The sequence below is a fragment of the Amblyomma maculatum genome, chromosome 6 (genome assembly GCF_055883805.1).
Source record: "Amblyomma maculatum isolate TAMU_Amacu chromosome 6, ASM5588380v1, whole genome shotgun sequence".
NCBI classification, from domain to species: Eukaryota; Metazoa; Arthropoda; class Arachnida; order Ixodida; family Ixodidae; genus Amblyomma; species Amblyomma maculatum.
The window spans coordinates 166,167,589-166,187,557 of record NC_139349.1 but is presented as its reverse complement, the minus strand read 5'-3'; the positions used below and the strand labels follow the sequence as shown (position 1 = coordinate 166,187,557).

Genomic DNA, 19,969 nt, shown 5'->3' with positions numbered 1-19,969 from the left:
TTCCCCCAGACTAAAAAAATGTAACGTTCGCAGCACTCTTTAGCCGCGCTCTAAAGGCTGTGGGCAGGGACTCCCTGGTGATTGTGGGTGATTTCAATGTCCACAGTACACTCTGGGGATACGTGCGTGAAGAGAAGCGGGGACGCAAGCTAGCGGAACTCGCGTCCACGCTGGGCCTGACTCTTCACACTGACCCTGCATATCCAACGCGGATGGGTAATTCAGTGACCCGGGATACATGCCCGGCTCTCACCTTCACTAAAAACATTGTACACGCAGAATGGATCAACACCGAGGAAACCCTCGGTAGTGACCACTGCCTTATCAATACCACTGTAAGAACTAAATCATTGGCAAAACCCCACGCACAAGCTCGGCTACCCGACTGGAATAAGTTCCGACAAAGCTACATCAATTCGGCCTCTATCCACGAACAAGGATACCACGCGTGGGCACAAGGATTGGTTACACATCTTCATTCGGTGGAAGCACAAATTCAGCTCTCGGAGGCCACTCCAGAGGTGGACAATCACCTTCTGCACCTTTGGAAAGCGCGGCACTGCAGATGGCGCCGCCAAAAACATAACAGAAAGCTCAAAAATCGTATCGCCGAGCTCACTCAGCGAGCGGCAGAGTACGCGGCGCAACTCGCCGTCTCGATCTGGGTAGACCGCTGCAACACGGCGGCCAGACAAATGTCGAGCCGGAGCACGTGGCGCCTTTTCCGTGCCCTAATTGACCCGAATCAAACCCGCGCCGAGACACAAAAACATCGCCAACGAGCTATTCATAGCTTCGATAGAAATACATCAAAATTAGCATGCAAACTGCTCGACCAGTATTTTAGCACTAAACAAGACCCCGGATGACCCGCGTACTCGTATGCAGGTTCAGAGAACGCGGATCTGGATGAACCGTTCCAGTTGCACGACATAAAGGCGGCCCTGGCTAACATGAAAAGAGGAACGGCACAGGGCCGGGACAAGATAACTGTGAAACTGCTCGCCAATCTTCCCGACCCCGCCTACGAAACCCTCCTCGTTTTCATCAACTCGATCTGGCTTGGTGAGACACCTCTACCATTTGAATGGAAGACCGCCCTGGTAACTTTCATTCCGGAAGCCGGCAAAGCCATAAACACAGACAACCTCCGCCCCATCTCCTTCACGTCTTGTGCGGGAAAGCTGATGGAGACCACGGTGTGGGACAGGCTGTCTGGGTTTCTGGAATATAAACGTACATTCGCAGACACCATGTTCGGTTTCCGCCCGCAAAGGTCCGCTCAGGATGTTCTGCATCAACTCGACCGAGAAATCCTCAACCCGGCCGAATCAGTTCAAAACAAATCAGCACGTTTCATTTTATCGAACTTTCACCGCACCGCCAGCGTGACCGCCATGAAATCAAACCTAAGTTTACCACTTCTAGCAACGCGCCGCAGACTTGCGTGACTGTACCTCTTTCACAAAATATTTTAACACGACATACTACATGATGAATTGCTCGTACCACCCATATACATATCTTCACGCCTTGATCATGCACACAAAGTCGGCCAAATTTTATGTAACACCAAAGCATTTTCTGACTCGTTTATACCTCGCACATCTGTGGACTGGAACCACCTTTCTTCGTCAGTGGCTACAACTGAGCGGTTACCATTGTTCCAGTTATCTGTGTCCAATGTTGCGCAATGATGCCTAGCACAAAAGTGTTTTACGTATATGCTATAATGTACTGATGTTTATGTATGACCATGATCTGCTTATTTGTTTGTTTGTTTTTCGCACTATTGCATTACATGCTGTACGTTTTTATATGTGCCAAATGTTTTGTTGTAATCCCCACTCCCCTCTGTAATGTTTTACCTTGAGGGTACCAATAAAATAAATATCCCTTCAACGATAAGGCAGTACTCGCCCTTGACTTGAAGGGGGCTTTCGACAATGTCACGCACGAAATCATACTGCAACACCTCTCCCAGACGAACTGTGGACATAACACATTTCAGTACATCAAGCAATTTCTCTCAGATCGGCAATCTTTCATCAGAACGCAAGACGAAGAACACGGCCCATATAAACTGGGAACGAGAGGCACCCCACAGGGCGCGGTCCTCTCGCCATTACTTTTCAATCTGGCCATGATGAAACTCCCGGCTCAGTTGGTGACGGTCGAAGGCATCCAGCACGCGATGTACGCCGACAACATAACCATCTGGGCCAAACACGGATCGGTTGGAGACATTGAGGCTAACCTGCAGCAAGTGGCGCAAATCGTAGACGCTTACGCCCGCCGCTGCGGCCTTCAATGCTCACCGTCCAAATCCGAATTTGTGCGCATTCGCCCATCGCCTAAGTGCACCACAAAAATGGAACTATCCCTGGCTAGCGGTCCGATACCCGAACACGATGAGATTAGAGTATTTGGTCTCCTTATCCACAAACATCGACGGGGTGATACAACACTAGCAAAACTGCTCAAGGTGGGGGACCAGGTGGGCCGGATGGTGCGCCGTGTTTCCAACAAACGCGGGGGGTTACGGTGCACAGACGGTTTGCGGCTGGCGCATGCATTCGTGACCAGTCGAGTACTCTACTCGACTCCTTGCCTCCACCTGCGCAGGTTTGATGAGAACGACCTGGAAGTGATTCTCAGAAAGATTTACAAGCGTGCCCTCGATCTCCCGATCAACACATCCAACCAGTGTCTTATAGGCCTGGGGATGATAAACAAATTCGCGGAGCTCAGAGAGGAGCACTTGACTAATCAGCACACAAAACTTTCAAAAACTCCATCGGGACGCCGCCTATTAGCCCGACTACACATCCACCACCCAACACTTACGGAAGAGCGCGTACGTATTCCTGAAATCTGGAGATACGCCCTGCACGTAAACCCTCTTCCGGCCAACATGACACGTGACGACCACAGGGGCAGGCGCCTTGCGCGGGCGGAGGCACTGGCCCGTCACTGTCGGAACAAACACGGAATTTCCTACGTCGACGCCTCCGGCCCTCCCCATGGGGGGTGGTACACAGCCGCAGTCGTCCATCAAAATTCACGGTGAATGGCCTAACGTTCCGAGCTCAAGACAACACATGCGGAAGAAGTTGCCGTCGCGTTAGCCGCCGCAGACAAGGACTCACGAGTCATCATCACCGACTCGAGAGGGGCCTGCATAAATATTAAACAGGGGTACATTCCTCTCTTTGCGCACCGCATCCTTCAAAACAGTGACTACCTCGGGGCCCCCGCGTCTCGAACGAATGTATTGGCTCCAGCTCACATGGGCCTCGAAGGCAATGAAACGGCCGACGCCGCAGCCCGCGCGCTCACTCTCCGGGCAACGCCTTCAGACCCTTTTGATACGGATCTCGAACCCAATCCGGCTCTCACTTTTCGAGAAATTACTGAATTATTTCAATTCGGGCATGCAATTTATCCTAAGCCTTGTAAGGGCCTTACAAAGGTGGAGGAACGCACACTCCACCGCCTTTACACCAAAACGCTGCCGTGCCCGGCAATTTTGAAACACTTTGATCCTGCCTGTACGCGAAAGTGCCCGCACTGTGCGGAGAAGTCTTCGGACATCTTCCGCATGGTGTGGGCATGTCAGTCAACCCCGAACCTCACCCCCAAACTCAACCCCACCCGGGAGGACTGGGAGCCAGCCCTACTCGGCTGCTCCGATCTGGCAAGCCAGAAGGCCCTGGTCCACCGAGCCCGAGCCGCAGCGGTCGCCAGTGGGCTCCTGTAATGAGGAGCCCACCTAGTGTTTGCGTGAGGTTGCTCCGGCTACCTCAAGCTTCCTCCGAATAAAGTTTTACACACACACACACACCTGAACCATATTTTTCATATGCTCACTATTTCTCGCCTCCCAGTTTCCGGACTTCTGACTATGTCCAAAGCGATACTGGGCCCTGTGCGGCCCCACCATACATACAGCAATCCTCACAGTGCATCGCTGACGCCAGCGACAGACCAAGCATCAAAAAGCTAATCCCAGCGTTTTTATCCCATCGTACCAGTGTAACAAGTGCCTTCCTGTCACTGCTCCAGTGAATATCGCTGACCTTCAGCGTCCCCTGCAGAACAAGTGCGAAACCAGCGCGAAATGTTTACTGTTTAGCGCTGGAAGACATTGAGAGACGCTGGTTTTGCAATAGTGATGTTTACCCATTTAGGTCTTTGGTACTTTAAAATTGCGCGCCAATCTCTTTCTACGCTCTTTTCTGGCTCTACTTACGGTTGCGTGGCACATTCTATACATCACTATAATTCGCTTCTTGTTTACCCAGAGTTTCAAGTTGCTCAGCAATCTCTTCCCATGCCCTTTTTCGGCTCTACTTCAGATTGCGTGATTTCACATCCTTGGCGTCACCTTAATTGACTGATTTATATAACTAGTTTAGTATTTGATGCATTCAAATGTGGCACCAAGCCAGTGGCTAACCAGAAAGTTTTCACCTTTACTTTTATACTTTTTGCCTCTAATTATTTACCTAATTAACTTATTGACCTATACATGTTTTATGACAGACACAACATTGCGTCACCCTCAAGCGATTGACACCACTCATTATTCTCTACCGCTTCTCAATTACTCCGAACTACTGCGGACACGATTTTGCGTGTTTTGCCTTTAATTAAACATATAATTATCTTATTGGCCTAAATAGTTTTCCTACACAGCATTACGCCATCCTGTATTGATTGAAACCACTTTATAACCTCCACCACCCCTCAATTACTCACAACTGCTGCGGATACAATTTTGCTTACGCGGTCTGTGGACAGAAATCTGTAAACATAGCGAAGTAATGTTTTCGCATTGAAAAGAGACCAAGTCCGCATATACATGACACGACACTCACGTCTTAAGCAGCAGAAAACGTAGCCGTGGTGCGTGCATCATTGGTAATTAGGATGTCTATTCAGGATCGACAATGAAAATTTAAAGCCGCGTCGTTTTTCTTAAACCCTTTCCTCATTTTATTCAATCACAGCGTCTTTGATTTGGCAATTTCTTCTTCCTCATAAAATGCCTAAAAGAATGCACCATGCCCTTCTCCTTTTTGCGATGGTTTCAAAAAAGCCTCATAGGGCACGGTTACACGCATTTAGTTGAGTAGCGTAGTGCACAAGCGCGCCGGGCGTGTGTGTAGGCAGGGAGGCCGCTGGCATCGCGGAGAGTACGCAACAGCGCTGTTAAGGAGTGTTGCTGAACCGGAGCCCTAAAAAGAAAGTATTCTGCTGAGGTCAGCTTTAGGTGCATCGCTACTGAAGCATTTTATAGGAATCCACCTATTACATACTGACGCTATCGCATTAGATTGTAACACCTTTTAAAAGCTGAGCTTAGTTCTCCCCAATATTTTTAAAGTACTTTTTGCACTACAATTACTACTGCGGTCATGTGTTCCGCAAATGTTATCTAAAATTTCACCTTGAGCCGAATCACACCATATTGGAGGGCTCACGGAGTTTTGACCTCTTCGCGTTATCTCTTTCTTCGACCCTACTCGAGACTTTCAGGTAAAGAGAAAACGCATCATCAGTGAATGTGTGACACTAAGAGATAACGCGAAGATGCTCGAGCCAAGATAAAATGCTCGACTAATGAACGAGCAACCCTGAGAGATAACGAGAAGAGGTGTAAATTTTGAGAGATGCTATTGCGGCGGACACAGAAAATTTTGACCACCGATCTTTAACTTGCAATGAGTACTGAGTCGGCGAAAGGTTCGGCGCACTGTGCAGCCATGCTTTATAAACTTTATGCTCGGATTATTAGCTTTAATCGGAATACACATATGCAACATTTCTTCTGGCCACTGACATTGCCAAAGTTTGCCACGACTATACCCCCCCCTCCCACAGTGGGTAGGAAGAATGAAGCATCCGAGATTTATCTTACTTTCGTCACGAACACATTCGCAGAGAACAGGGTGGACACGTGATTAGCGTTCGAGCGCACTATGCTGAAACCAACAAAGAGACGAGTTCCAGGCACGCGTACCGATACGCATGTATACAATACTATTTCCTGATTTTAAAAAGCGCCTGACTCTGCCACGTTTGCCCACACCCTATTTCAGGAGCCCTCACCACATCCTTTCTTCGACAGTTTCCTTACTCACTGTTGGCACTGGGCCCCTCACTCGTAGCGTTGCCTGCAAGCCAACTTAAAAGGCGTTGCTACACCACGCTCATGCCTTGGTATCGCACCGCTGCCACCAGTTGTTACATGTGGGTCGCGGCCCCATCGGTAGCGTTGGCCTGGCTACAGTGCTCTAGAATATGGGTAGTGGGCTCAGAGAGCGGCCGCCGGTGAGGCGGCTCGTGTTGAGGATACCAGATGGCTCCACCAAAGCATATGGGCTATATGAAATGCGGCGCGCCGCGGCTGCGCGCTCTGATTAGAATCATCGGAGAATTAAACAAGGCTCTGTGCACCATGGCTCTGTGTTTTAAATCACGTGCTACAAAGAGGTACAGCTGCACACATGGAATGTCGCTGAATCAAGAGAATTAGGTGTAGTAGTGGCCAACAGCCAATAACGTGGGGTGAAAACGAGAGGTCCCGGTAATGCTTCGCAACACTGATACAAAATGAACAGCGGCGCGACAAGGACACTAAAAAGAAAGGAATAGCAGGAGCACCATATGCACACACTACTAACTATTCATTAATCGGAAAAGTGGCATATACAGTCATCTCAAGCATGAGACTCATCGTAATTATCGCTCCGAACCCAACACGAGGAATACTAGCAGCAACATCAGGATAACAAAGAGGAAACCTTTAACCCCTGCATATAAACTAACAAATTCAAATAAAAGAAATTAGAAACAAAACAGGGCCACCTTTTAGCAAGGGCAGAGTCAAGCAATCGTATAAAAAGCAGTCAGATCTGAAGCCAATCCGAAACTTAAAACCAAAAGGAAAATCAAAGAAAACAAAAGACAGTCGTAGCAAAACAGTCAAACATATGAAGCAAAAGCGGTCAAAAATCTTAAATACAAAAAGGAAAGGAAACTATCAAGAAAAATGAAGTATTCTTTCTTGATAGTTTTTTGTGACGTTATTGCCGCGAAACCTTCAAAACTGTATTTGTTTTTTAACAGCCGCCGGCATAGGGCCTTATCACTCTGATTCTGGATCGCGTATCAGTTCTGTATTCGTTGTTTGTTAATGCTCGATGTCATGAGTCGAACCTTTATCAGTTCCGTTGTAGCGCAAGACGCACCGAGATCTGTCGCGAAGATTCCGGCCACTCGTGTGTCTTTCTACTACATTCCAGCTTGTGCTGGTAGCAGTTTGCGACGTTATCTAGATTGTTCTGAGCAGCCTTTAAATTGAGCGCTGACGAGTGTGACGAGCATTCTTTGTTCGACGATCGACGAGCCCGTTTGTTGCTATCGCCGCCGTCGAGTTGCTTAGTTCTGTTGCGGGCGCAAATCAGCCCAATAAAGAGTTTCTTCAGTGCAATCATCGACTCTTCATTTGTGTCATCGACCTTGTCACCACCACGTGACATCTGGGGGAGGTGCTGTCCTTGATCCTTCAAGCGAAGACCTCAGCCTTTTTCATTCGCCCTGGAAGACCAGCCTACAGGTCGCCGAGCCAGTCGCCGACTACAAGGCCTACGACTCGAGTACGGTCAGCTGCCTGACCCCGTTCGACTCCGGAAGGCATCAATTTTCGAAATGGCCCAGTCAACAGCACCAGTCGTCTTCGTGCAGCTCAGGGAGCCCCCCATCTTCCAAGCATTACCCAGTGAAGATGCGGAAGACTGGATGGACCTTTTTATCCGTGTGACAAAATTCAACGGCTGGAACGACGCCGCGAAACTCCGGCAAGTCTACTTTGTTCTTCAAGGACATGCCCGAGTTTGGTTCGAAAATCATGAGGAACCTATGAAGGATTCGGAGATTTTCAAGGAAGTGTTTTTGACTCTTTTTTCAAGTTCTGTTCGAAAGGAAACAGCTCAGGCCCTCCTGCTATCAAGAATTCAACTCCCTAACGAGCCAGTCTTGGCGCACGTTGAGGAGATGAAGAGCCTCCTTCGCTGCTCCGACCCTAACATGACCGAAGGTGAGAGAGTCAAATTTTTAATGCGAGGCGTTAAAGAATCGCTTTTTGCAGGTCTTGTCCGAAATCCGCCAAACACCGTGGCGGAATTTGAAACAGAAGCGTCTACCATCGAGAAGACGTTGGACACCCGGATGCGCTACTACGAGTGACCACTTCAGCCGGACTACTCAAGCCACTACCCCTGCGCAACTCTAAGCGGAGCGAACCTTCGGGACCTCATCCGGGAGATCGAGCGAGCGGAGCTCCGCCGACTGATGCCATCATCGCAACAACACCAGGTGGCGACGCTCGCGGACGTCGTCCGTAAAAAAGTCCAGCAGGCGCTGAGCGTTCCTCAAGCGACGGCTGCGACTGTTCCAGCACAAGAGGCAACAGCGATGAACTACGCTGCTGCATTACGTCGCCCTGCGCCCCGACGTGATGACCTTCCTAGCCCTCGCCGCTACCGTCCTGTTCCTGAAAACCGCCCCTTGGCCACCGTCCGCCAAGCCTACCAACGACCCCCAAGCCCCAGGAAGTGCGACGCCTGGAGGACAGCAAGCAAGCGGCCATTATGCTTCCACTGCGGTGAGGCCGGCCACATTCTGCGCCACTGCCCGTACCGACGAATTGGTCTCAGCGGATTTGCAGTCGACGCTCCACGACCACGCCCAGGTGAACGACCGCAAGAAATCGACATCTGCGTAGCGGTAACATTGCGCCACCAAGCCGTCGGTTCATGGCTCCATCACCGTACAGGGCCCGCTTTGCGTCGCCAGGCCGTAACTACGATGAGAGTGTGCGCGGAAGGTCTCCAAGCCCGTGCAGGGGAAACTAAACAGACCTTCCTTTGGAGGTGAGGTTGCGCAATGGTGAAAAGACGAACATCCTCCGCCGCCGACAACCACAAACGATGACACAGCCATTTAACCGCCGCTCCACACGACGACATCGGCGACGACACGACCAGAGTGCAGGCGGACACCACCGCCCAGCGTAGTAACAACGGTACGCCCCAGCCATAACCTGAAAAAACGACGGAGCCGAGATCGAGGCCCACGTGCAATGCGAGGACGCGAACAAATGACCTTGAAGTTGTTGTCGACGGTCGCTGAGTCACTGCCCTAGAAGACACCGGAGCTGACTATTCAGTCATCAGAGGATCGTTAGCCTCCCATCTCAGGAAAGTTACAACCGCTTCGGATGGCCCGCTGATTCGCACTGCAGGTGGCAACCTGATTACTCCGTCGGGACTATGTACTGCAAAAATAACCGTAAATGGGCGTACTTACCCCGCCAGCTTTGCGGTCTTGCAGCAGTGCTCCCGCGACGTGATTTTAGGCATGAACTTCCTAAATGAACATAGTGCTGTCGATGGAGGCGAAACGAAGTGGCGTCCGTGTGCTGTGCGATGTCAGCGCACGTTAAAGATCCCCGGGTGGTCGAAATTACTCCGTAGCCCTCCACTACGGCTCCCCTTTCTCTCTTTCCACTTTCACTCTCACCTTCATCCCTTCCCTTACGGCGCGGTTGAGGTGTCCACAGAGCAAGTGTGACAGATACTGCGCCTTTCCCTTCCTGTGAACCAATTAATTATTATCATCGACCTGCGATCCAAGCTTATCAAACTCTCTGCAGACAAAGCCATTCCTGCTACGACGACTTCAACGCAACGCATCACTCTAAACGTCCTCGATGGAGAATTGATCGTGCCGCCACGAACAAGCGTCGCAGTCTGCGTAGGAAGCGCAAACACCAAAACCGATGAAGGCATCATCGAAGAAAATATCCAATTGCTCTTAGAACGAGGTGTGGGCATCGCAAGAGGCATCGCGAAATTCCGGAGAGGTCAAGCTTAGGTGCTGAAAACAAACTTCACCGAAGAATCATCATCATCATCAGCCTGATTGTACCCACTGCAGGGCGAAGGCCTCTCCCATATTTCTCCACCTAACCCGGTTCTGTGCTAGCTGCATCCACTTGACCCCTGCTAACTTCTTAATCTCATCCGCCCACCTAACTTTCTGCCGCCCCCTGCTACGTTTTCCTTCCCTTGGAATCCAGTTTGTTACCCTCAGCGACCATCGGTTATCCTCTCTTCGCACTACATGTCCTGCCCATGTCCATTTCTTCTTCTTAATTTCTACAAGAATGTCGGTAACTTGAGTTATTTCTCTGACCCACTCTGCACGCTTTCTATCTTTTAAGTTACCCCTACCATTTTTCGTTCCATAGCCCTCTGGGTTGTCCTCAACTTAAGTAGAACTCTCTTGGTTAGCCTCCACGTTTCAGCCCCATAGGTGAGTACAGGCAAGATGCAACTGTTGTATATGTAACTCTTGCAACTCTGTTGTAGATGCAACTCTTGAGCGATACCGGTAAGCTGCTAGTCATAATCTGCGAGTGCTTGCCAAATGCGCTCCATCCCAATCGTATTCTTCTTGTTATTTCCTTTTCGTGGTCCGGATCTGCGGTTACTACCTGTCCTAAGTAGACATATTCGCCTACTACTTCCAGTATTTCGCTACCTAATGTAAACTGCTGTTCCTTCCCGAGGCTGTTGAACATTACCTTAGTCTTCTGCATATTGATTTTCAAGCCTACCTTTCTACTTTTCCTGGCTAGGTCATCAATCATTATTTGCAGTTCATCCCGCGAGTTGCTTAGCAAGGCAATGTCATCAGCAAATCGCAGATTACTGAGGTGTTCTCCATCTACCCTTATCCCTAACTGCTCCCATTCCAAGTCTCTGAATACTTCCTCTAAACAAGCTGTGAATAGTACTGGGGAGATTGTGTCTCCTTGCCTAACACCTTTCTTTACGGGAATTTTTTTACTTTCTTTATGCGGAACTATGGTTGCTGTGCAGCCACTATATATATCTTCCAGCACTTTCACGTACGGCTCGTCTACCCCCTGATTTCGCAATGCCTGTATCACCGCCGAGGTTTCAACTGAGTCGAATGCTTTTTCGTAATCATTTGAATGCTATGTATAAGGGCTGGTTATATTCTGAGCATTTTTCTATCACCTGATTGATGGTATGGATATGATCGATAGTAGAGTACAGTTTCCGAAACCCTGCTTGATCCTTTGCTTGATTGCAGTCTAAGGTTGTCCTGATTCTATTAGCGATTACCTTAGTAAATACCTTATACGTAACAGACAGTAAGCTGATTGATCTGTAATTTTTAAGGTCCTTAGAGTCCCCTTTCTTGTGAATGAGGATAATGTTTGCATTCTTCCATGGTTCCGGTACCGTCGATGACACCAGCACTGCGTATACAGGGTGGCCAGTTTTTCTAGCACGATATCCCCCCCGTCCTTCAGCAAATCTGTAGTTATCTGATCCTCTCCAGCTGATTTCCCCCTTTTCATAGTTTCTAGTGCTTTCTTGAGCTCGTCCTTCGTCACTGGTGGAACGTCTGACTGTTTTTCCCCATCGCCAAATCTCATTACGGTCCTGACTACTTTGGCTACTGTAGAGATCTGTATAGAACTCCTCGGCTACTTTGACTATCTTTTCCATATTAGTGGTGACGTTGCCCGCCTTGTCTCTTATCGCATACATCTGGTTTTTGCCTATGCCCAATTTCTTCTTTACCGCTTTAAGGCTTCCCCCGTTCTTTACAGCATGCTCAATTTTCTCCATGTTATACTTCCTTATATCGGCCACTTTGCGCTTATTGATTAGCTTTGATATATCAGCCAATTCGATCTGGTCTGTTGGATTGGAAGCTTTCATACTCTGGTGTTTCTTAATTAAATCTTTCGTCTCCTTAGACAGCTTGCCGGTATCCTCTCTAACTATTCTACCGCCTAGTTCGACCGCGCACACAGTAATGATATCTCGGAAATTATTGTTCCTTGCCTCTAGGGTAATGTCGCCATCCTCAGTTAGAGCTGAAAACCTATTCTGTAGCGAGATCCTGAACTCTTCGGTCCTCCCCCTCACCGCTAATTCGTTGATGGGTTTCTTTCTTAATAATCTGTTGCGTTCCTTCTTCAGATTTAGGCTAATTCGGGACCTCACCATCCTGTGGTCACTGCATCGCACTTTCCCGATTACCTCTACATCTTGCATAATAGCGGTTGTTGAACACATTATGAAGTCGATTTCATTTTTAGTCTCTCCGTTAGGACTTTTCCATGTCCATTTCCGGTTCTTCCGTTTGCTGAAGAAGGTATTCATGATTCGTAAGTTATTGCGCTCTGCAAACTCAGCTAGTAATTCCCCCCTGCTATTCCTAGAACCAATGCCATAGTACCCTACTGCCTTGTCTCCTGCCTGTTTTTTCCCTACCTTGGCATTGAAATCGCCCATTAGTACAGTATACTGCGTCTTTATTTTTCGCATTGCCGATTCTACATCTTCATAGAAGCTTTCAACTGCCTGGTCATCATAACTACATGTAGGTGCATAGACCTGTACAACCTTCAGTTTATACCGCTTATTAAGCCTAATTACGATGCCTGCAACCCTCTCATTATTACTATAGAATTCATCTATATTACCCGCTATATACTTATTGACAAGGAAACCTACTCCTAGTTGTCGCCTCTCTGGTAAGCCTCGATAACACAGTACATGCCCATCCTTCAGTACAGTATATGCCTCATTCGGCCTCCTAACCTCACTAAGCCCTATGACATCCCATTTCATACCCTCTAGTTCCTCTAACAGCACTGCTAAGCTAGCTTCAATAGCTAGGGTTCTAGCATTAAACGTTGCCAGGGTCATTTTCCAATGGCGGCCTGTCCAGCGGAGCCAGGCTTTCTTAGCACCCCCTGCTGCGTCACAGGTCTGACCGCCGCCGTGGTCAGTTGTTCCGCAGCCGCTGGTGACTGAGGGCCGGGGTTTTATGGAGCTTATCATAGGAGAATACCGAAGAATACCGGCATCTCAACAAGGGTACGACGATCGCTTTTCTCGACGAATTAGCAGACCTCAAAGATATATTCGCCCTCCTCGACCAAACCCTGGAAGACGCGCCGCACCAATTCCGTCAGCCCACAAATGACACCAACACGGCATTGTCACACAGCAGGAAAGACCAGATTCTCAGTCTTCTTCGCAGCTACGAGGAGTGCTTCCCGTCATCATCCAAGGTACGACAAACACCACTGGACAAGCACCGCATTGTAACGGACGAACACGCCCGACCTCTGAGCCAAAGCCCTATCGTGTATCACCGCGAGAACACCAGGCGATACGCGATCAAGTTGAGGAAATGCTGCGTGATGACGTAATCCAGCCATCGAAGAGCCCCTGGGCGACACCAGTCGTTTTGGTGAAGAAGAAAAACGGCACACTTCGCTTCTGCGTTTATTACAACCGTTTGAATAGCATAACTAAGAAGGATGTCTAACCGCTTCCCCGCATCGACGACACTCTCGACCGGCTCTGCAAGCAAGGTGCTTCTCATCGATGGACCTGAAGAGCGGATATTGGCAAATTGAGGTCGACGAAAGAGATCGCGAGAAGACCGCATTCATCACACCGGACGGTCTTTTTGAGGTTAAGGTGATGCCATTTGGCCTCTGCTCCGAACCAGCCACATTTCAACGAGTGATGGACACAGTCCTGGCAGGCTTGAAGTGGCAAATTTGTTTGGCATATTTAGACGACATTGTTGTCTTCTCGTGAAACTTTGAAGACCACCTAAAACGACTGCAGACAGTGCTGGATGCCATCAAGTCATCGGGACTAACGCTAAAAGCAGAGAAGTGTCACTACGCCTACGAAGAACTGCGGTTCCTAGGTCACATCGTTAGGAAGGATGGTCTTCACTTAGACCCGGAGAAAACAGCTGCAATTGCACAATTCCCACCGCCTGCCGACAAGAAAGCTGTGCGCCGAATCCTTGGGTTGTGCGCTTATTATCGACGATTTGTCAGAACCTTTTCGCGCATCGCCGAACCGTTGACGCAGCTTACAAATGCTGAAGTACTTTTTAAATAGGAAGCGCCGCAAGGAAAAGCCTTTGACGAACTCAAGCGCCGCCTGCAGTGCCCTCCTGTACTTGGCCACTTTGATGAAAACGCCCAGACCGAATGTCACACCGACGCGAGCAGTGTGGGCCTAGGAGCCGCTCTCGCCCAGAAGAGTGCCGGACAGGAGAAAGTAATTGCCTACGCTAGCAGGTCACTCACTCGACGACCGAGAAGGAGTCCCTTGCGATCATCTGGGCCACTTCTAAGTTTCGTCCATACCTATACGGCCGACCATTCAAAGTGGTAAGCGACCATCACTCGCTCTGCTGGCTGGCTAATTTGAAAGATCCCTCCGGCCGCCTTGCCAGATGGAGCCTACGACTTCAAGAATTCGACTTGACTGTCCAAGTCGGGCCGGAAGCATTCCGACGCAGACTGCTTATCACGCGCTCCTGTCGACGCACCCCGAAGGACGATGGCGACGACGCCTTTTTGGGACCGGTAAGCGCCAGCAGTTTCGCAGAACAACAGCGATCAGGCCCTGAGCTGAAAGCGCTAGCCGAATACTTAGAAGAAAAGACCGCTTCCCCTCCTGGTGTGTTCAGGCGACATTTACCATCGTTCGCGTTAAGCAATGGCCTCCTCGTGAATAAGTATTTCGCACTCAAAAGGTCTGCACAACTTCTTGCAGTCCCTAAAAACCTCCGGCAGGAAATTCTGCAGGTGTTGTAAGATGAGCCCACAGCAGGCCATCTCGGATTTGCACGCACGTTGCGTCGAATCCAAGAGAAGTACTACTGGCCGCGATTGCCTGCCGAAGTTGCCCACTACGTGAAGACTTGTCGTGAGTGCCAACGACGCAAGACGCCGCCTATCAGACCAGCAGGACTACTAAACCCGATTCCGCCCCCAGACCTGCCCTTTCAACAAATTGGGATGGATCTCCTCGGCCCCTTTCCAGCTTCGTCTTTGAGGGACAAGTGGATCATCGTGGCCACTGACTACCTTACCCGTTACGTTGAAGCAAAAGCACTATCAAATGGTACCTCGGCAGAAGACGCCAAAATTTTTGTCGAACAAATTCTTTTGAGACACGGCGCCCCAGAAGTGCTCATCACGGACAGGGGAACGGCGTTTGCGGCAGAATTGATGCAATTCATCCTGGAATAGTCATACAAGTAATCGAGGAACAACTGCGTACCATCCCCAGACCATGGCCTTACGGAGCGCCTGAGCAAAATGATCGCGGACATGATCGCCATGTACGTCGACGCTGACACAAGACCTGGGACGCCATCTTGTCGTAGGTGATCTTCGCGTATAACACTGCAGTCGAGGAGACGACCACAGCGACCCCGTTCAAGCTTGTGTACGGCAGGGAGCCCACAGCGACGCTCGACGCAATGTTGCCGCACGTAACCAACGGGACAACCTTGACGTCGCCGCCTACCTGCAGCGTGCAGAGGAAGCCCGACGACTTGCACGGCTGCGTATTAAATACCAACAGCGCACCGACAGCCGAGGATAAAACTTACGACGACGCCACGCACAATACAATCCAGGAGACCAAGTGTGGGTTTGGACACCAATTCGCCGTCGCGGACTTAGTGAAAAGTTGTTGCGTCGATACTTTGGGCCGTACAAAATCATTCGCCGCGTCGGACCGCTGGACTATGAAGTCAAAGCCGAAGGAACGTCAGCATCACAACGGCGTCGCGAACGCCCAGACACTGTACATGTACGACTGAAGCCATATTACGCGCATTAAAGAATCTGTGGTGTTTAAACTTTGCATTGTTTATGTTGAAGTTGCTTTGTGTTGGAACATCGGGTGATGTTTTTTAGGGGGGGAGTAATGCCGCAAAACCTTCAAAACTGTATTTGTTGTTTTTTAACAGCCGCCGCCATACGGCCTTATCACTCTGATTCTGGATCACGTATCAGTTCTGTATTCGTTGTTTGTTAATGCTCGATGTCGCGAGTCGCACCTTTATCAGTTCCGTTGTAGCGCAAGACGCACCGAGATATGTTTCGAAGATGCCAGCCACTCGTGTGTCTTTCTACTACGTTCCAGCTTGTGCTGGTAGCAGTTTGCGTCGTTATCTAAGTTGTTCTGAGCAGCCTTTAAATATAGCGTTGATGAGTGTGACGACCATTCTTTGTTCGACGATCGACGAGCACGCTTGTTGATATCGCCGCCGCCGAGTTGCTTAGTTCTTTTGCGGGCGCAAGTCAGCCCAATGAAGAGTTTCATCAGAAAGTGAAGTGGAACTCAAGAGACTTCTGATGCGCGTACAAGAAGAGAGTGAGAAGTTAGGGCTTAAACTGAACATTAAAAAGAGAAAGATCATGGCATCTTGCACTATCAAGTCCTGGAGCATCAAGGGACAAGAAGTGGAAGCTGTGACAGATTTTCTCATCTTGGGCTCCAAGATTACCCCAGAAGGAGACTGCAGCCACGAAATTAGGAGACGCCTGCTTCTAGGAAAGAGAGCCATGGTTAGCCTTGACCGCCTAGTAAAGAGCAGACATTATTCTTCCAAACAAGATCCGTGTAACTCTTGCTATGGTATTTCCAGTTGTGACGTATGGATGCGAGAGTTGGACTGTGAAGAAGGCTGACCACCGAAGAAATGACTCGTTTGAATTGGGCTGGCGGAGACTCTTGAGAGTTCCTTGGACTGCCAGAAGATCAAATCAGTCGATATTGTCGACCATAAACCCTGACTGCTCATTGGAGGGTCAAATTCTAAAGCTAAAGCTCAGCTACTTAGGTCATCTGATGAGAAGAGAGGAGCCGCTGGAGAAAGATTTGATGTTGGGAAAGGTTGAGGGTGGCCGAGGAAGGAGTAGGCAGCAAACGCGCTGATTAGATGGCATCCACGAGGCGCTGCAGATGAAGTTATGTGATGTTTGGGAAGATAGTGAGAGACTGGAAAGCGTGGCGTGACATGGTCCATAGGGTCACGAAGAGTCGGACACGACTGAACGACTGAACTAACTGATATTTTGATCAAGTCCCAAACGATCAACAGGGAAGGCCACTGTAGCCCAAGAATAACCAGTAACAAAAAAGACGGGCACAACTCGCTATAAATGCAGAAACTAATTTGCAGTACGCATCATATAGCCCATGAGGATAAAAGAGTGTTCGTAGTTTGCAGCACAACACTTGGAGCCCCCAAGGTATTGCGGGCACTTTGAACCTGATATCGCGTGTGCACTCAATGAATGGACAAGTCCTTTCACTGAATATTCCTTATGTGCCTTTGAAGTCCGACTTTGAAACAGCACGTTCGTTCACTGCGAGTGCATACGTTATGGCAGGCTGCAATGCCGTCACAATTTTTTTACCCCACATGTCCTGTAACTACCAACAATCTTAAATTCTCGCGCATTAGATATTCTGTAAGTATTTCAAAATGTTCTGGAATTTTCAACGATTTATACCGGCTTATTAGCTGCTGAATATTCATCAGATACAAATATTTTTATTTCTGTAGTGTGTGAATTTGTCGCAATGAAATGTACTCTGAAATGTACATTGTGTGCCTTGTAAAAGAGCACACACTTCCTAAAATCCGATATGGCGATTTGTCTTTCTGTCCCCAGTATTCGCAATAGTGAAATTAAATATCATCTTTTAAAAGTTAGCAGATGTTTAGTATAGGTAACATGGTATTCATCGAGAGCTTCAGAACATGGTTACGCTTAAATAGCTTTTATTCTTAAGCGCGACGGGGACAATGTCAAGGCTACTGCTTAGGCCGCGTGAACCACTTTTGAGCTTCTTGAAGGGGGAAGGCAGCTGGGTAAAATCAGGTAACCACTAATTGGTTGGAGGATGGAGATATCAGCTAGAAAAACTAGCCACGCCGTATACGCAATGCCTCGTGACATCGATAGTACCGGAATCATGGAAGAATGCAAATAATATTTTATTTCATAAGAAAGGGGTCGCAACGTACCTAAATTACAAAATCAGCTTGCTATCCGTTCTATGGGGTATTTACTAAGGTATATATCTCATAAAACAAATTAGGACAATTAGGAATTAGGAAAGGACAATTAGGAATTAGGACTAATTAGGACAATAGGATTAGGACAATCTTAGACTTCAGTCAAGCAAAGAATCAAACAGGTTTTAGGAAAGGGTACTCCACTATCAGCCACAGCAATACCATCAACCAGATGATAGAAACAATTATCGGAATGTAACTAGCCCTTGTACATAGCATTCATTGGTTACGAAAAAAGCATTTGACTCAGTTGAAACCTCGGCCAGTCATATAGGCATTGTGAAATCTGAGTGTAGACAAGCCGTAGGTAAAAGTACTAGAACATATCTATAGCAGCTGCACAGCAGCCATAGTTCTGCATAAAGAAAGTAACATAATTCCTCTAAAGAGGCTTGTTAGGCGCGGAGACACGATCTCCCCATTACTGTTCACAGCTTTCTTAGATGAAATCTTCATACTTTGAATGGGAGCAGTTAGGGATAGATTGTTGCTGAATACTTTCCAAACGACTGTTCATTTGGCAGCGAAAGGCCCGTTAATAAAAATCACTATTTATTACACAGAAACATTACTTTCTGCTGGAAAAAACGTGGACTGTTCGGTTGTTTATGTTTCAGTGAATCTCTCCCTAGCAAAATAATGCTCTTGCTTCAAATAGTTCGCGGCTAAGTTCTTTGGAACCATGAAACTAAATGCGTGTTTCTGCTGCACCCGGGAAGCCGCTGTCTGGCAGAGTTTTCATTGTAGAGTATTGTAGTCGTAATTTTCGACCACGCGATATAGTCAAAGCCGCACTGATAAGCCCAGGAAGCGTTGTTATCTAGAAAACGGTGTATGTCCCATTAGCACAAAAGCAGATGTTGTTGATTTTAACCGCCGAACTTACCAAATTAGGACGACGTAACTACGCCAGTTTGCAATGTCACAGCACATACAAGCGCAAGAAGCATATCCATCAATGATGAATGGCAACGTTCTATAACCTTACATGACTCTGCACTTACACAGTAGTGTACACTGGCTGCCACTTGTGCAAGTATAACTTATATGTATCTCTCATAGACTTGGTCGCCGAAGGCGGCATCTGTTAATGCAAACCTTTGCGTGTACTGTGCGGCACCACGGGCCCCGACCACGCAGCTGTACGTTGCATCGCCTTGTCTGGGAAAAAAGGGATCTTGGTGGCTGAGCCGACGCCGAATGCTTGGACCGTTAAGGCCCCTTGGAGGAGGCAACATACCAGTTTGGCCCACGCTTGGCATATATGGCACCCCCTTGCTGAACTGACCGGTAGAAATCGGCAGTGGCCTTTTCCTATCCTTCGCTGCATCTTTCACTTTCTATCCTCTTTCTTACAACCCCGCTTTCTTCACCTCTTTTCTTGCTTTTTCTTCTTTTCGTAGCAGCCAGGGTTAACCTTGAGCGGCTAATCACCTTCCGTATGCCATACTCGGGTATAGTCGGGGTGTACGGGTGGCATGGGCATGACTGCTCGGCAAGTTCCTGTCTTGTCCTCTCGTTGCGCTCCGTGGTTAGTGGGCGCCACCCCTGGCGAACAATAAACTTACCTTACGGCTTAACTTAACTTACCTTGCGTTTGCTCTTCAAAGATCGCTCCCAAAAAAGTCGGCGCACCGACAAAACTGCAATATTTTGAGGAGCTTCGTTCCAGAGAACTGGGTACCTCACGGCGGTATTTTATGCGCAACGCTTTTTGTTGTGAAAATGAATTCGGTTGGCAAAATAATTCTAAAACGGAATAAATATTCATTTTATCATAATGATCTCCAGATAGCTTGTACATCTATCGATATTTTTACATGTCAGAGACAAATGCAATTACCAATATACAAGGTAGCAACATGGGTAGAAAAAATGGATTCCAGTTTGCCTCGCAGAAAACGGCGGCAGTGATATTCTCAATGAAACGAGG

At 48.4% G+C, this 19,969-nt stretch overlaps 1 pseudogene; it reads left to right on the top strand.

Annotated features, from left to right (window-relative positions):
- The first annotated feature begins 2,143 nt into the window (after positions 1 to 2,143).
- Positions 2,144 to 3,760, top strand: LOC146187345 (uncharacterized; annotated as a pseudogene).
- Positions 3,761 to 19,969: the final 16,209 nt, after the last annotated feature.